Genomic DNA, 17,041 nt, shown 5'->3' on the forward strand with positions numbered 1-17,041 from the left:
TCTAGTATTTAAATCAAATGGTACGCAACAGTGGCTATATACTTGATTTTCATGACACGTTTTTGTATACAGAATGGCTACATTAAATTGTGCAAAATGAGATAATATAATTTTTCTAAATAGCGAAATTATCATTGTTGACAAAAACATCCAATATGGACGCTGTTATTTTGGCTACGAACAGTGTAATACCTGACTTTAGCTAAAAAATGAGATGGCCATATCTATTCGGAAGTAAGCTTTCTATTCATCGGCTATCCTATACAAACCTGATTGGCTGGCTATGTTCAGCCTATAATCCACATCTAGATTTTAATGACAGAGAACAGTAGAATCAAACGGCGTACCCCTCTCCTCGGCCATATCTCTCTCGGTTTGCAACGTTCGATTTTGCGCTTTACTCAATTACCGGGCCCCGTTAGACGCTCTTCCTCGTTCTTCCATTTGCCTCAAGGATAGGCGATTCCTGTGACACAAAGAAGCGGTTTCATTTATTCGCTCGCGTTCGGCAAAGTCAATCAGTCAGTCAGTGAACGGCCAGTTTGTCTTAACGACAAACTTCCAGATGAGCAGCGTTTTTGAGTTGTTTATGTAGCGAACTATTCTGTATCTGTCTTGTCCAGTAATATGGCATAACCCTACATACAGGGCGAAAAATGATTATAATAATAATAATAATAATAAATAATATAATATCCTCTCTAGGCTCTATACATGGTATAAACTAGTTATATGGGCTATTTCTGCCTTTACAGTTGTTACAACGGTCGAGGGAGGCCACCACCAAGTGGGGTGTGGCATAGTTCTTGGAGCGAGAAAAGGAAACGATTTTAGGTCGTATTTTAGGATAGATTTGCTGGACAGAAAAATCCAATGTGAAGGCTAACACACACATACACTCATGGAGACATATATCAAAATGGGTTACCTGCTCGGATTCGTGACGCTAGACAGAACGGAGGAAGTTTCCTCGAAAAAATCTACCGCTATTGCTTTTATTGAAGATGCTTTTATTTGAGGCAAAGAAAAAAAACAACAGCAAATACAAAAAAATGTGAACGAAGGTCACAGATCGTTCAGGCGTGGGTTCATAAGAGAAGAATTTCGAAATATCAATAGTACCTAACTTTGATAATGAAGGTAGCTATTATTTGTGTATAGTACGTACGTATCAAAATCAAGTGTCCATCATCATCATTTTTATTAAATATATGTGAAAAATTGACCGTTACGTCATTTGACATAAAAGTTGAAATAAAAATACCATTTTCAGAGTTTTGCAAGTTTGATCATGCTCTTAATTATTTTCCTCGCTATTCTCAACCATGAATACGTAATCCTATAGGAACTTTCCGAAAACGCTATGAGATCAATGTTCTTCTTTACATAGGACGTGCATGTAGGACACGTTTTTTGCAAATTTTCATCGTATAGATTCTTTCAACTTGATATACCGCTTTCAATACATGTACGATCTTCTTGTCAAAAAATATTGATTTCTATTATCTGTTACTATTCAGCATATATACTTTTTGGAATTAATTTTATTTTTTGACTTGGTCAATTAATGGCGAATTAACAAGACTTCCGTTATAAGCACTGCGAGGTAAAATTCGTTCTAATAGGTCTGCTGCTATTTATAGTATATAAACAATCAGCAGCCTTTCTTCTAACCGAAAAATATTTTACATTTACTTTTTAACATTAGAAATCGTTAGTCGATTCACCAGCAGATCTGACTGCTATAATTTCGAATGGAATTATACCAGGGGGCGGGGGGTAAAATAACCCACTCAATCAACCGGACCAAGCAGGGGATCTGTTGGATTAATGTGTAATAACATAATGAAAACGCATTCGTCTGCCCCCAGAGTATGAGATGATTCATCATTGGATCGGTAAAACATTGTTATATCCATAATCTTTTCACTTTAATAACATTTTCCATTGTTCCAAGTAAAAAAACACGGTGTACACAGGTGTTTCACTTTAGATATGCCGACAAGTGTTCTGTTATATCTACCTATATAGAGTCGCCTCGCTTTTATTAATCAAATAAAAATTAGGTATTATTGTCCTGTTATATAGACTATCTGTTCCTTGTATAACGTCTGTTGCGACAGATTTTTTTCTATTAGGACTAAAATAGAAATAATTTCGGTTCGTCCTTGTTTTTCTGTAGGGAATGAAGCCTTTCAACATCTAAAATGGCGTACTGGGTAGGTGTCTTTGTGGCGTACTAAAACCAATTTGCGTCAAATAAGCTGGTATCTATATTTGTAGCTCAAAATTATTTACACATAGATTACTTATAGAAATAAAAATAGAATATCAGGGCTATAACCTTTGATACAATCTGGCCTAAATGGCACCTTTCAAATTAACCTGAATCGTATTTATTGCACTATATTGTCAAGGGCGTAGGCTTATTCCTACCTTCAGTCGAATAAATATCTAAAATTTTCTAATTACAGGATTTGTAGAAACATTGCCTTTGCTGCTAGAAAAATCTAAGTGTTACCGGAATAGCGGCCGCTTTTATATATATCTGACAGCGCTGCTAGTGGATGGAGTTGTTCTTCAAGTTTATACCCTTTTTTTTTGCGTTTCTGTCTCATAAACCGATGTCCGGCCTGTATTGTAAACATCGTATACGTAACTTATAACGTTGGCAGTTCGTTAAGTCACGTATCTGTGTTTTCCTCTCGCTCTCTCTCGCTTTTTTTCTGTGTACGTGATTGTTGCTGCTTAGTCATATCTGGTTTGAAATTCAAGATGACTAAACGGTCTATGCAATTACTTTTTTAAAAAGTTTTATTAGTTCAAATTTCATAAACCTTGAGGGCATGCTTGTGTACGTTTTCTATTTATGTTTTCATATATAAATACGCTTGCCCACGAAAACTACATACGTAATCAGATGGGCATTAACTGATAGTGTTAAAGGGGACAATTACTTCGAGCATTCCTTTTGAAGAGTGTGGTTAATCCGCTATTGTCTGCTTCTAGTGGACTTCAGGCAAGTAGATACTGTAGTGAAATATACCCCGCTGGCGGCGTTATTTTGGATCGAACCGCTTACCCATGCTTAGAAATTTCCACTGCAGAAGATTTAACCCATCTGGCCGAAGTGGAATCTTACAGACCCTACAGATGAATCCATGTAAGTAGCGCTCACTCATAGGTTACCTGTGTTTAAATGGAAGATACGAAGAAGAGGCAATCTACGAAGCGCATGCAAATTATAGCTCGGCTGACTATAGAATTTCAGACGTTTACCATCTAGTTTGCATTTGAAAATACTCAACTAACTTCCCCACAATTATAGTGTATTTTTACAATTAACTCAGTCATAAAAAAACCAAAAGAATATCCTCGATCATGTAGCGCCTGTTTTTCCTGAATCTGTGAATAAGCGTTTGGATACGCTTAAATTTTGCCTCAACCGAAAAGCATTCAAGTCACCCATCACGAGAACCAAACTTAGTACTAATTTAAATAATTCTCGGAAACCTAGAACTGGAATTGAAACTTTGCTGAAGTTGACACTTATTTTCTATGGGCCGGTTTCGGCAGTGGTCGTCATTTTAAGAAACACAACTTAATTGTAGTTACATATTTTATCATTAGAGTTGATAGCGCCTAACGCAGTCGTTCTGATTGTATAAATAGAAGTATATATATATAAATGCAGTAGCTAAACACCTAGATTTGAACAGTATCAGAAAAGACAGTTTATCGGTGCATCGTTACTCAATGACTAGGTAAATAGTAGCCTACTACTGCTTATTGGACAAAACGGACTTGTTCGTTCGTTCGTTTATTTGACTCGGACTAGAATTCGAAGTAACGCAAGAGCAAATAGCCGGCAGACGTTCATCGCGTACATAGAGGACTCCCTACTTCTTCCTCCTTATTTCTCTGGCCTCCTTTTTTTGAAAAATATTTTTCTTGTTTGGCCCCTTTCGTATCCGCCTACGCTCACTCAACGCTAAACAATAACCCTGAAGGCTGACATTCTCTCCCCTTCTGATGATCTTCCGAATGATGATTTTAATCGTAATAACGATCATCTTGAGAATGACAGCGGCAGTGGCATAGGCAGGCAAAACCTTGAATAGCAGCTACCATGGCAGCGTCAGCACAGCCTTATATCGATTGGTGCCAAGGACAAGTACGTGCATACATGTTCAAACCTAGTCATATAACCGGCGTAAAATAATCCGTTCACATTAGACGAGGGGACAGCTTGCGACCGTGGGCTGTATTGTGTGTAGCTTAGAATGCCCCCTTTGTCCTGTCGTGTTAATTTGCAAAGCTCGCCCCGTGTCATCCAGTTCCATTTCTTGCTCAATTTGGGGGTGTTCCTTTTCCTTTGAAGTAAAAAAAAAAAAACTGACGGCCGAGGAGAGGAGCTGCGGCCCGCAAATTATTTTACAGAGTGCACCAGTATGATCAGGCGATATGTCCGCTGATCCTATTAGTTGCTCACGCGGCTGCTGTTGGGTAGTATCACCGTGTATTCTATTGTTACAGTTGTGGTAGACTTTTGGTCCAGCTGTCGTCGTAGGTTCGCGCCGTTGTAAATCACGTGATTCATCTATCATGGCATCGTCGAATGTTGCAGTACTTCTTGCTGGTCGTAATAGCTTTCCGCGTGAATGGAGAAGATTTATCTGGTAATAAATACCGATTATGATCAACTTTACTGTGGTGCCATTTATCGCGCAGGAATAAGTAGTTCTATTCTTCAGACCTCCCACTACAAACACACATAGAAATGTGTTTCTCAGATGCATTGAATTGTGCGTAGTTTTGGGAATTACGTGCAGTCACCACGCTGTTCGTCCTGCCACGGACGACTTCAACGGGCAGTAGCCGTCGACACGCTGTCGAGGCGCTTGGCAATTTGTTCGTAATGTTTACGTGCTTTCGCGTTTTCATTAACTTCACATAGGAAGATAATGATCAACGTATAATAGATGCTGGTTTTTCTATTGTAGGATGTAACTCAGTCGTCTGAACGGAAGGCCATTTTAGCCAAGAGAGGTTTCTGCTGAACGTTGCTCATACCACTTTGTACATTTCTTTCTGAAAGGGTTTCTGTGCTACCGTTGTAGTTTTCTTCCGCATAAGATCCAAAGGGACAAACGGAAAGGAAATGGACAGTTTGCAATTAGAGTATTTTTTAAGTCTTTAAATTTTGGATGTATGTAAAGATTTGATATCCCGTGTATGATTACATTGTTCAGATCTTTATTCAGTAAGTTGGTAGGTTGTGGCCAATTTCATTTAGGCCAAGTTCATCAAATTGCTTAGTAAGCGACCTGTGAATTTTGCAGTCCTAATTATTTCCAGTTTTACGCTTGGTACTGCCATTAAACCTTGTTTGGCACGTTTACCCACGCTATCTGGATGGCATAAGGCAGTCGCCTGATCGACCGTGATGACTTATTCGCTCAGCCGTCGGCGTGCTCCGTCGCCATTGCAGCTTCGATAGGCGATCGTCGTCACAATGGGAAATGTCGATGAGGGACATTTCGCCGTTGATCCGAAGCCAGTAAGTCCTACCCACTATTGTTTCCGTACAAACAAAGCTAGAATATACATATACGTGTTTCATTGTCGGACTAATCGAACAGGTAGCGATAGCAAAGAGCATTTTAAGACTAGCTACTTCATAATCTTATTTTTTTTTTGCTAAAATAGTACCTAATCTACGTGGCAAGCAAAAAAGAAAATAGGTAACACGTTCAACTGAATGGATTCGTTCATGACTCGAACACGTGGATGACCTATATACAAATTCTTATAAATGTTTTGTGGTGTACCTACTCGTCTGATTCACAGTACAGGTCGCCGCGACCGATGCGGCGCAGAGCTTCAAAGCTCGCACAAGCATTGGAGGTCGTGGCAATGACGGGCCAATGGCAGCAGGTAGTTATTAGTTACCAATTGTCATGCAGGTTCGTCTATAATATTGGTTCCATTAGAACAGCGCACGAGTGCTACCACAGTGACTTTTGCTGTCGTACTACTATAAATAAGATCTCTAATGCCTTCACTGAAGCTATCGCTGCTTCATTTATAAGACTGGGCCATGACCGTACGTTTTCGTAGCAGCAGCAGTATCTGTATCGTAGGGGCGCGGCGCAAAAGTACCACCATGATGATTATTGCTGCCTTCATTATTATAACAGTTTCTACTACAGTGCCAGTAACCCCTTCTGTGATAGGTATTATCGTGTGTCTTTCTGTATAGGCCGATATAATCGGCGCGTTTGTTCACGTAAATGTCGGTAAGTGTAAAAACGTCTGCCTTTTGTCAACGGTCCAAAGCATTTCAAATATTATCCATTGTGGTCCGTTCGCGTTTTTTGCCGTTGCCTCCACCAGCTTCTATGATGCTTTTGCTGTAATTGTTACTACTGTCAGATCAAATCGACCGTTGCGGCCCGACCAGACGAACTGATAGTTAATACCTAGCCAACTTGGCGGCCAACGCGCAGGGGCAACCGATAACGACGTTTTCTCTCGACCACAGCGCTCGACGACGACGCTGACTGAGGGCATCTGCAAAAATGTCTATGGCTGGCGGCCAACCAGGGTGTAGGGAAAAGTCGGTCGCAAAGATGCTGCGAGCGTACTCGCACATGCTACGAACTTGTGAGGATCACTAGACGCCGCTTCTTCCGTGCCATATGTATCTGGTAAACTCGAGGTTTTACATGTGGCGGGCTTAACGCTCTAGATAGCGCCGTTTTAAAGACAGCCAGGCCATTACAGGCTTAGACAAACACAGATTTGCGTGTCACGCGCGCGATTTCTGTATTACGAACTGGGATACGAAACGTGCGAATTTAGGTATCAAAGCAGATTTGTTTTGCAGATGACGAGAGGAAATATACTGCTCAAGAAAGTAACATCATTGCGGACAATGGCCAGTAAGATCACCCTAGGTACAGTACAGTGGTAAGGCGTTTGGATGAAGTAGGTACCCGCCGCCAAGGACACTATTGTCGTATACGAAAGGTCAAATATGAGACAAGTTTGGCTAACAATCTCAGTCAGCCATTGATTGCTCAGAGGCAAACATGACAGAGTGCCGGAGAACATAACTGAGATGCCACATACTGCCTTCGTCTCACAGCGGCAAAAAAATTTTAATTAGATTTTAGAAGGGATCAGTGTTTCAACATCAAATAGAAAGCGGAAGTATTCGATCTTAGGAATAAAAACACAGTCAACACAATGTAAGGTGTCGTTCGAAGGTCTATAAAAACCGATCAAATAGGATATTTATAATTTGAGCATATTGCATTATTTTTGCACTCAACGGGCTATTTGGTGTTTAGCATTTGACCATAATTTTTGAAATAAACATACGTGTTTGTAGAATCGAGAAGCGTGTGGTGGAAATCTGTTTTCGGATTACTCATCAAGTGAGAGATATGATTAGCACAATACTTCATTGTGCATCGGTTCCTGAAGGCCGCTCATCCTATACAGTGTGACTGACCAGTTTCGTCACTCAACATAGCTTATATATGAACAGTCATTATTCAAGCTCCGAAAAGTTTTCAGTCGGTCCTAGTTATACGTTCCATCTAATATACCTGGCCAGTGTTCGCAAGATCCGACAACTTACTGGAACTGCGAAAGTCATGCTTTGCGTAAGCAGAGTCTGTAGATCGCCATTTACGTTTTCTCTCAATCTTGCACGCGGATTGGCTAATGTTTTGCGACAAGTATGTTATCAGATAATCTCTTTATGTGTAATAGAATAGTGTTTATGTATAGCTTCTGAAGAAATGAGTCCGAATTTGAGACTCGTAGGCCCAAACTCCCGTTGGCTACGAATGACAAGGGACTTCCTTCATCTCAAGGGAGGGAGATCTAACTCAATGCAAAAGCTATCAAGCGAACGACGGCAGATCGAGTGAATAGGTGAGAGAAATGAAAACTCATAATTACGCTCTCTATGAAATGCGATCATTCATCATGGCCACTACGTTAGCTAAGTGTTCATTTTGCTTCAACAATGACCTACGTGATCCACGGTCGACGGCTTGAAGGCCGCGTAAAAATCACTTGTTCTCTCTCTTTCTCAATATATATATATATATATATATATATATATATATATATATATATATATATATATAGTTGTTATAATTAAAATACTATTGATATTATGGTTATTTTCTCATACGGTTTGTAGTTGAACCCTCACTGGTTATCAAGAGTCATTGAGTGCTTTAGGTGCTGATGCAGTACACTGAACGGATGTTTTGAATTAAAGACGTTACAATGAACTGCTGAATTTTCTGGAAAATATTACAATTGTAATAAATAAAACCAACTTGACATTATCAGTAAGTTACTTTTTATTCGAAATCAGATAATTACAATTCGAATCAATAATATATAATCAGTGGAAACGTAAATCATACTGAAAGCGTGCTTCGATAGCAAATAGCTGAGAGTAGGCTTTAGATAATATTCTAACCGTAATACAGCATGGTAACTAGTTATACAGTAGCCAAATACAGTATCCTTCACAATCTGAAGCCGGCTCAGATAGAATCTGCACAGTTATGTTCATTTAAAAAAAAGTTTTTTTTTTTTTAAAAAAGATATTAAAAAAACTGTGGCATTTTTATCTATCTGCATAAAAAGTACTCCACTTAGCTCAGCTCGTACGGCGTTGTATTGCATTATGTAACTGGCCGCTGGGCGCAGTCTTGAGATGGGAGTCTACATAGAAGAAAAATCTCAATGTTGTCCTTGAGAAAGCTTGCTTTTTCATTTCAACCAAAGAACTGTCAGCTACGGCCGGTGGCAACGGCAGCGTCACCATCGTCATCATCATCGCCGCCAACTTTGTTGCTTTTTCTGAGGCTGCTGTTTTTCGGTGTCATCATGATAGTCGCGGTTGTATTCGTCGCCGCCATCGTCAGCCCTCATTTTGTCCGTCCATTTCGAGCCGACCGCGAAAGCAGCCGCCGCCGAACACCGAACACAAAACTGAAACGCCAAATCAAGATAGACCTTTCTCTACTTCCTCGACGAAAAGAGAGAATAAACATTTCTGATTAGACTCCACTGCATTGCTGCAGATATACTATTACTAGTAGATCACCGGCGTCGCCATTGAACGTCGGGCTATTTCACCTTCATCACCACCAAAGCGAATCCGGCGCAACGTTACGGTTCTGCTTCTTGTATTAGTGTACGAGCTCTCGAGATGCTTTTGTTATCACTGGCATCACTTTTACTCAGCTAAGCAACACTATTAACAACTATAGCAGCCACGTCAGTGGATATTCGCTGGATAACGGAAAATGATCGACGGAGCTAAGACGCAGCGCGAGGGGAAGGTTCAGCTGGAGGGGAGCAACAAATGGTGCAACTCTGGTGCAGGACCCATTTTTCGGACGAGTTATGTGAGCACCAAGGCTAGCTGACGGACAGGGAAACAGCCCTGAATACCTGCGCGCGTGTTGCGTGTGCCTGCAGTTTACCCCCAGTCGATCAGAAATCATGGACGGAACGTGCCAGGGACGCCAGGATGCCAGTAGAAGGAAAGCACATTTAGCGCTAGTGGAGATAAAAGCGGTTGCTGCTGCTGCGGCAGTAGCAACGACGAGCAAATGGATGCACGATGCTTGTTCAAGATGTGGTTGACGAGATGAGGACGACGACGAGTACATTAGTACAAATTTTGTGTATTTGCCACTACAATATGTCATCAATGGCGCATCCAGGCCGAATATCTAACAGCATCCACGGCTTGTGCCCATCACTGCTGCCACCACCGCCACTGACCGGACGGGCCTCGCTGCGGAAGCCTATCGCTCCTCTTTACCCAACCGCCTCAGACCCAACGGTCACCGCGCGTGAATGGTACGTAAGAAGTGGCAAACAACACCAATGAAAGCTACAGTTGCTACGACAGTGTAAACAACAGCATTTAAATTTCACCAGCCCAGTCAGCGTCCGTCGGAGCTAGCAACGGAGCGGACTGTGGCGTCTGCTCGTAGCACTGTGAGTAGGGGCAGCGGCCAACAAAACGGCTGGCTAAACCAGCTGCATCTAGTGAATGGTAGGATGTGTGGTGATAATAAGCTTCTATGCTGCACTAGCGGCGCGATGGCTCGGCGAACAATTTAATAACAGCCATCAGAGACTAATGTCGTCCTTGTTGTTTGTTGCTATGGAGTAGCTGAGCTGTGCTTTTGTAACTGAAAGCGACCGATTAACTAAGAGCAGCAGCGGCATCGACAGTAATACGACGACAATAATCGTAATATCATCACCATATAATGGAACAAACAGTCAGCAGACGGTAATAGCAGGTGAGCTGCTACAACCGGGTCAATGATCTAATCCGCAATTAAACGATGATCAAATTGCGGCCGACAAATAAACAATTATAGAATAACAACCGGGCAATGAGACAGCTAACGCGCGAAAAGGGCTTTGCCAGAGAGAAATAGAAATGGATCAAAACAATTATCTAAACAGCTAGGAGTGCAGGTGAGACGGTAAAGAAACATATAGAATTTTGAAGAAAGTCGTACAGATGGCAGCAGTGGCGCATAGATGCTACGACAGTAGCGCCAGCAAAGTGGATGCTCTTGCGGTTTGCTTCTCGTTCAGTCTGGCCTTTGTTTGTTCTAGCTTTGCGTATAGACCGATCCGTAAGAGTCCGCGTCCGGAAAATAGTTTTCATCGGTAGTTAGCCCCTGCTGCCCCGTTCTAGGGGTACGTATGTTACGAGGCACATAGCTACAAGGTAATACTGATGGCTGCAGGCAATAGAAATTCAGTAGACTAACCGTTTGGCTCGATGTCTTTATTAGAATATGATTATGTATATAGAATATAGTTAGGTTACAAACCCTGAAAGCGGTTTAAATGGAGGACATCGTAGAAAAAGGGTTGGTGGAGAAGCTTGCGAAAACCGTATCCTATAGATATTTACCTGTACGAATAGGAAAACCCTAGCATCATCAAGCCAAACCCCGTTCTTGTAACATACACGTAAGATCATAGCGGATATAAGTGCGTCTATATGTCAAACATAAGCATGTTCGCAGAACTTGAGACTGGCATCTCGAACGGTTTTTGAAGCTTTGTTGAAACTCAGCGCCATTTTTAAAATGTGCCGCATGCCTCTATGCATCGCTATTCTATAGATTCGTATCGAAATAATTTTATTAAAAAAGAAAGAAAAAGTTAACTATATTGCATCTGTCTCTTGTTAGTTTCCATATAAATCTTGCAGCAATCTAATTACACATGCTATCCTGCACATCTACAATATTTTGGCGTCATTCTGATGAGAATTTTCTAGGTAGGCTTTGATGCGGCTGTTCTCTTCTTCTTTTGTCTGTTTTATGTCTGCTTTTATGAAGTCTTTTCATATGCATACCAAACCGTAGGCACCATCGACGTATATGCCCACACAGTACGGACGTCTACGTACAGCCCGCCAGTCACACAAATCATGCCAATTCCATGGCGGCGCTTCGAGCTCTACTATTTATAGTTTTGAAAAGATTTCGGGCAAATAGAACTCAACGGGTCTCCGCGAGTACAGGCGCAACATTATAATCTGTCTTCAACAATGATACCCGCTATATATACAGGTTTTGAAGTAAGTTAATTAGCATGTGTACGGCAAGTCTAAGTAAACGACGAAGCGTTGTTTTGATCTGAAGCTTAATGAAGCGCCGGCTGCGCACACATCGTATTATGGATACTGATCTCAGCTTCACGGAAGAGAATGTAAATAAACTTTAAACAATGGACTATATAGAGTAATGTATATATATTTACTTGTTTATCTATAGTGTGCACTAAGCCAATCGTTTCCATGCGAAAAAAAAACCGATACATTGTATCATATTTATCTATCACCTTGAGTGACTTTTATTGTTTTTATTTAAAATTTATTCGAAATGGATGTTATCTCGGCTTACACGTATAAATAAAAAACTGGCGGATATTAATAAGCTAACTTATCTTTCGCTATATTGCACTAAGTCCGTGCGAATCGATGCTGTTTATATGCACGTTTTCTCTACCAAAAGGAGGCGCGAGTCAGGACAAAGGATCAAGCGGAGATTCCAGGAGGACGCCGATCCATTAAAGTTCAGAGAGCGATCCGTTTTCGAGAGTACGTCTATATGCATTTTGTTTTTTGATCTAACATTTCTTTTTTTTTTTTTCAGAACGACATACCCATTCACAACAGTGCACTCGCAAACATGCTCAGTTGCTAAAGGCTACTTGATCCTTTTTGTTAATTCGCACGATATTTGTAGTATAAATGTCAAATACGCCATGGTAATCACAAGTACACAGATCAATATCAGTTTAATAATACAGATAGGAGATTTTGTGCAGTCTAGTGCACATACTCATTTCTTACTGGCCGGTACTTGACAAATTTGAATTTTTACTAGCTCGCGCTGATAAGCCCCACGCAATAGAATGAGTATATTACCTTTACAGTAAGTAAGCCCGCGCACTCCAAATGGACAAATTGGCCTCATGATGGGCAACTGCCGTCGTGGAATTTCGTAACTGTTCTATGGATAGCTACATCGTCGTCTACATTAATTGATATATACAAAATTACCTACAATATTGCGTTCAAGTTTGATGGGGCTGTGCCGGAAAGATCCACTCGGGTCATTACAGGCCACGGCCGGTTTAGCTTTGTCCTGGCAAGATCGTTCGGTTTGCGTCCTCAGTTAGCACCGCAGGTACATGCCAACGTTAAGCCTAAGTCCTCTGGCTTGACACCACGTTCGATCAAACTACTACATTGAAGAATATTTTACTAAATGTGATCGTTGGTACAGCTGTCCCACATTGCATTTTAAAGCACCAGCTAATTGGGCATTTTGTTTTTTTTTTGAGAATGAATTTAAAAGGTTGAAGATTTCATGAAACTCCTCTTGGCTCCGAAAACTTTTCTCGGTTGACACGCTGGAAAACAATATCCCTCTGTCGATCTATAGATATTTTTGTGATATTCTAAGCCGATCATACGAATAAATTTATCATGGATAATTTGTCATATTGACAACTATCGGTTTGTTTTTTTCATTAGAATAGAATATTTCAACGGATGACCGCCTCCTACTCGGTGTGGCTTTCGAATAAGTATCTTATTATTTGTTACACAATAGCCGCTTAGGTACCACGCGTAAGATTTCTGCTGAATGACTCAACTTATGTAACACTATCGAACCTTTTCTGGGACGTAAGCTAATAGTCCATGACACCAGCGTTTACTGGGTTTCGAGTCGTACAATCGATATGAAGTGAACTCTGCTGTATCGTCCTAAAAACATAAATTTGTATAAGAGGTAAATATCCCCGTTCGTTTCCTAATCCCGAATGTACTTTGTACCGCCGGCCATATCTGCGGAACAATGGGTCCATATTGAATTTTAGCGCGTTTATTTGGCGTTGACTGAAATCCGACTCGATTTTACTATGTTTACCCGATGTCAGCCGCCCGACTCGGGGCGCAAGTGTCGCAAAAGACCACGCAAGTTTTAACAATAGGGCCCATTCCTTGATTCGAACCCAGATGCTAAGAATATTCTGAAATAGCTCGAACGAAATACTGCTAGCGAGATAATAAGCTACCAGATTCGCAGTCGTGTAGACAGGAGGCAGCCTCCGAAATTCAGCACACAATCTCTACTGTGTCGTTCGAATTGTTAATCCTGTTCGGCTGTGATTTAATTCACTGGTAGCAGCATTTGAGGAACGAGGAAAAATGGCTCCGCCGTCATACCAGAGTCCTCGAATTAAGTGAAGATTTGGGTTGATAAATGTACCGTAAGAGCAGGTACATTTACTCAGATACGACAGATAGTTCTCAAGAGGTAACGTCGAGCAGATGATTATTAAATGCTTGTTATGAACCTAATAGGAAGAAGGTTCCATCCCTGGCCAATGCCAATTGCCGAAAACTAAGTACACTCGTGACAAAGATAAATCATCAAAGCTATCCGTGTTTTTTTCAACCGATGTGACCTTTCAGGTCCACTATATGTCTCTTGGTGGTCGCGAGAGATTGCGCCGTATTGCTCTCAAATAGCCTGTCACCCGTAAACAAGATTTTTTCAAACGGGTTGACTAACTGAAGATGAATAGCCTTTTATATCCCCCATGGCTGTACAAAGTTGTCTACTGTTGCTGATTAACACGAAGAATGACCCCCGACTGAACGATGACAGAATCACTACGCAAATCAGATGACAATTGGATCTCTGCGGAGCACTTATGCTTAAAGTAAACACGAAGATGAAATATCCTAATACATATGTCCTGTTTGTACAGCTGTTTGTATCGACAAAAATTACTTTCAAATAGAGCGGTTCAATTATAGAAAATAATTAACATAATTTTCTAATATTTTTTAATTCCGACTAGCGTAGGGAAAAATCATCCTTATTCAACCATATTAGAGCTTTGTACTGCCGGCATACAACAATAATTTCTAGACTCGTTCTACTGAGATTTTTTGGGGCGTTCCCACCGAACTGGGTGCCTGCGTCGTTTACTTCTGCTGTTGTCTGCTTGTTGTGGTCACATAGGTTGCTAGTAATCCTTTAACTGGCTTTTTTTTTTAACTTCAACTTATTTGGGGTTTAATTAGCTAGTTGGCCGTACGAATACTGATTCGTGAGACAATTTCTCATGTGACCCCGTATTTTCGAAGGAGCAACAGATCCATGTAGGTATATCTTCTACACGTTTTTCAGCTGGCCTAATCACGATTACGGCAATGATTATTTCACTTTCATTCAATTTTAGGAAGTCACAGAACGAATATGACCTACTACAACTTACGACAATTATTTCCTTGTGAAATATGTTGACGTTATGCGTTCATGTGTTTGTATGTATCCTAGTCAAAGTAAATAATATAATTTCTATGCGGTTGTTAAGACAACAGATAAAATATGTATGTTACGTATTCTACATCTATATCAGAACCGACTTGACCGTATGGAGACAGTTAATTGGATAACCTCCAAAGGGCTTATGGATTATCCCTGAAAAGCCCAAGAGTCTACGTTATCTATGTTACGTCGTATCTGGGACCGTATAATTCTGTCTGTTGGCTTTTTTCTTGTATTTTCTGTTTTGTCTATCGAATTATTCTCTTCAGTTTATTTTCCTGACCTTCAACAGCAAATCACTCAGACTAGCGTATGTACATGCATAGTTCAGTGTGTGCGCATAGATGGGCTAGACATTTCATATGGGACACGCGGCAGGCGTTACCACTAGCGGACCGCCTGTAAGAAGCACCCAACGACGATAAATTCCCTCGTTTGCGAAAAAAAAAGCCAGAGCGAAATATTCTCAAGTAATTGCCAACTTAGCTACTAGAGCTGCTAATATTGTTTCCTTGAGCTATCAATTCTGTGCTTCTCAATATATACATATACTCATAGCCATACAAATAGCCGGAGAATAGAATATTGACGGGTACGGAATATCAGTCCGAGGTTAAGTTCAGGCCAGTTAATGACCAAAGCATTTTTGCGAAGTTTGCTACAACCAAACCCAAAATCCTTCTGGAAGGCAAATCTAGCAGCTCGACCAAGAAGGAAACACGGAGTAAAACTTGACAAGTTAGAGAGATAGTTTCTCAGCCTTTTTGTGAACAGTACCTGGGGCCGTCGCGAGGCAACAGCGGGGAAGCTCTCTAACGCATGACTACAGCCAAGCACTCTTTGGAGCGAACGATCGAGAACACGAGGCGCGTCGCTGCTTGCCATAGGCGAGTGTTTGCCGGTTAGACCAGTTCACCAACAGGACTAATAGCAGAAGTAACAATAGCTGATGGTTCGTGGTGGCCGACGCCTTTAAAGTAAAGTTTTTAAAGTAAACTCTGACAAAAAGCGTCTGGCAGCAGCGGAAAGCAGCAGCGGAACCGCTCTATTTTCGTACTGCAAAATATAGCACGCCCAGGCGGTGCTAAGCGAATTAATGTCGAGAATAAATAGAATACCATTGTCGGCCGCAACCTAAGCCGATGGCGTTTTATGATGAAAGTTTTCTCTCATCAAACATAGCTATAATACCGCATAAAACTGCAAGCCAGCATCTTAGTCATGAGGCCGGTCATGAGTAAGCATAGGTCGCACATAAAAAGGCCGCAGTACTACAAAGGGCACGTGATTGCTTCAGCCCGATACTGCGACATGCGTTGCTCTTTATCTACGTTAGGATAGTCTGGAGAAGCTACTTGCGGGAAAAATAGATGAACAAATTGAAAATTGTACAGAGAATTTTTTTGTAAGTACTTCTTGATTTAACACTTTAGGACATAGAAGGACTGAAACTGTGAAGGAAGCATCTATCGATCAATATCGGCCCTCCGTGTTTAGACTTTCCATGCAAATCCTACAGATCGAATACTCTACATAAGCAATCTTAGCTAGCCTTAAATTTTCTGAAGATGGCATAGGAAGTTTTTAGGTTCATATGAAATATGTTCGATGAGTTCACAGAGTATATATGTACGTATTTAGGCTTGTCGAAAAGCTGTTGACCATTTTCAAGCGGAAATTAAAGCAAGCGTTTCTTATTTTTATAGTCATATTACTAAATTAAGTATACATCACCTTGACACGTTTGCTTATGTTTCATAATCCCATCACTATAGAAGCTTTGTGACTTGACTTACAACAAGTGATTCCTATGCCCGACTACCTAACTAAAGGGGTCCTGCAGAGACAAAAACGCATTACAATGCAAGGTTCAGTTTGTACGATGGATATATTAATGTTTTTCATGAAAAGTTATTTTGATTTTTGCCAGTTAGTTTAAGACGTATAGGACAGTCTGGCATTGCTAGACGACGCCTTTTGTTTTCATTAGTTCTAATCGATTCTTTCTAATGGTTTCTTGTAATCCTGTTAATTGTTGATGGTAGTGCTTCGAATGAACACTTTTGTAGGCGGTAGCAACACGTAATGCAGGATTGCTTTTCAAT

At 40.8% G+C, this 17,041-nt stretch overlaps 2 long non-coding RNA genes across 5 annotated transcripts in view; one reads left to right on the forward strand and one right to left on the reverse strand.

Moving 5' to 3' along the window:
- Positions 1-17,041, reverse strand: part of LOC147756959 (uncharacterized) — a 99,288-nt gene that overhangs the window by 27,868 nt on the left and 54,379 nt on the right. The window contains exon 2 of the long non-coding RNA XR_015322891.1: positions 270-466. This is a non-coding gene — a long non-coding RNA (uncharacterized LOC147756959). The remainder of the gene's footprint in view (positions 1-269; positions 467-17,041) is intronic.
- Positions 8,205-13,105, forward strand: LOC111247247 (uncharacterized). Of its 4 annotated transcripts, none has more exons than XR_015324087.1 (3): positions 8,349-10,798; positions 11,421-12,184; positions 12,523-13,105. It is a non-coding gene; the product is annotated as an uncharacterized LOC111247247 (long non-coding RNA). The 4 variants fall into 4 exon arrangements; XR_015324088.1 differs by having other exon boundaries at positions 8,350-10,798; positions 11,421-11,793; positions 12,052-13,105; XR_002672036.2 differs by having other exon boundaries at positions 8,350-10,798; positions 11,421-11,793; positions 12,099-13,105.

The sequence above is a fragment of the Varroa destructor genome, unplaced genomic scaffold (assembly GCF_002443255.2).
Source record: "Varroa destructor unplaced genomic scaffold, Vdes_3.0 BEIS01000003.1, whole genome shotgun sequence".
Classification (NCBI taxonomy): Eukaryota; Metazoa; Arthropoda; class Arachnida; order Mesostigmata; family Varroidae; genus Varroa; species Varroa destructor.